We start from the raw sequence: 1826 nt of genomic DNA, 5'->3' as shown, positions 1-1826 counted from the left end.
AGATCGGATTTTTTCTAAAAAGTCACAACTGAGCATTAAGACCTGCAGTGTGAACGTAGCCTCAGACAGCTGCAAAGGTAAAATCTTTGTTTGTTTGTTTGTTTGTTTTTCAAAACAACATTTTGAAACAATAATTCCTGCATTTGTTACATCACGGCTCAGATATTGTAACGGTCTTTACCTCGGAGTCAGACAGTYCTCCCTCAGACGCCTCCAGTTGGTCCAGAAAGCTGCAGCTCACCTGCTAACTGGAGCACATCGCCATCACTCTGTCTTCCACCCACCTGTTCATTTCAGAGTTCATGTTAAGGTTCTTTTATTTCTTTTTAAGAGTTTCAATGGTTTTGCCCCATCCAACCTGTCTGAGCAGATTGACCCACTCTCCTGACACTTCTCCGTGTTCAGGGGCTGTGTCCTTCAAAGGACCYGGCCTACCTGGTCTAGGTGGGTTGGAYCCATGGTCGATGGTGAAGACCAGAAGAAAGTGGCTGTGAATCTGGATGGTTTAGCCTTCTGCTTTATTCCTGCCCTTAGCCCAGCATTAATGGTGTTAAACAGAAGTAAAACATATTATAATAAGCAAAGTATCACCATATGTAGAACTAATGGACCTGCTGTAGGTGCACGTTTATTTCACTACACCAGCTCGGTTGATTTCTGACAAGAATATTACAAACATGTCTATACAAATGATAAAAGCATTAACAACACACCCGCTTGAAACATTCAGTTTTTATTAAAACTGTACCTTTACAAGCAGAAATAATCTCCAGCTGGCCCACAATGCATTATGGGATTCACTGGGCCGAGAAGGATTCACCGGACCAGTCCCTCAAACCAGRGTTAGCGTTAGCAACAGAGAAGTCTTTGAATTCAGACAGCCTATGGCATGACGCAGTGATGTAAGCTGCAGACAAATTCAGCCTTCGGTGGACACAGAACCTGAGTTTGGACTCAGACCTCAGTCAGWTTTTCTGTTTTTGTTAAATGTGCACAGAAATCAAAGGATGTATTTGCTGACCAACATCTGCTGACGAGGTTCTCCTCCCCGCCGTGGTAATGTGTGCTGCAGTAATGAGCAGATAAAGAAAGTTTGTCAGGCAGGCTGCTTGTTGTCAGAATAATGAAGTATCGAACCGTTGGTTTAATGCTCCGATGCAGCTCGTTGGCCTCGCTCTTTGGACCTGACGGCAGCACAGAGGAGCTGCTGCAGCTTTTGTCTTATCTCCTATTGACCTGCCACACTTCCTGCCTGAGTTATGGATGCACGGCGAGCGCTCACAATCAGCCTTACTCAGATAAAACTCTGTGTGTGTGTGAGCACACCGCCGTTTGTCACATGCTCACAGAAGTTAACCCGCTGACGAATGAGAATGCAGCACTCTTAAATCACAGAGCCAATCACGTGAGAGACAGGCTGAACGAGGACACACAGAGAGGAGGAGGTTCCTGTCCTGTTTACCTTGAGTTATGGACAAATACCAGGAAGAAGAGGAGACAGAGGAAAGGAGCTCTGAGTTCAACACCTCCTTTCTCCCTGTTTTATTGACTTATTACAGCCAATCAAACGGCTGCTTTTTCAGTGGACACTCAGCTCCTGCTGCTCCTCTACCTCCTCCTCCTGATGCCGTTTATGTGAGGAGCAGGATGATGCAGAACGATAAATCTAATTAACCTCCCAACAGAGACAAGAACACTTCACATCCTGAACGTCAGAGGAACCAACAACACATCTGATCGTTGTGTTCAGGGTCCTCGTGATGATTGGACAGTTGTGTTGTGTTCAGGTTCCTCATGATGATTGGACAGTTGTGTTGTGTTCAGGT

Source organism: Austrofundulus limnaeus, unplaced genomic scaffold (genome assembly GCF_001266775.1).
Source record: "Austrofundulus limnaeus strain Quisiro unplaced genomic scaffold, Austrofundulus_limnaeus-1.0 Scaffold2992, whole genome shotgun sequence".
In the NCBI taxonomy this organism is placed as follows: Eukaryota; Metazoa; Chordata; class Actinopteri; order Cyprinodontiformes; family Rivulidae; genus Austrofundulus; species Austrofundulus limnaeus.
Note: the sequence above shows the minus strand (reverse complement) of the source record.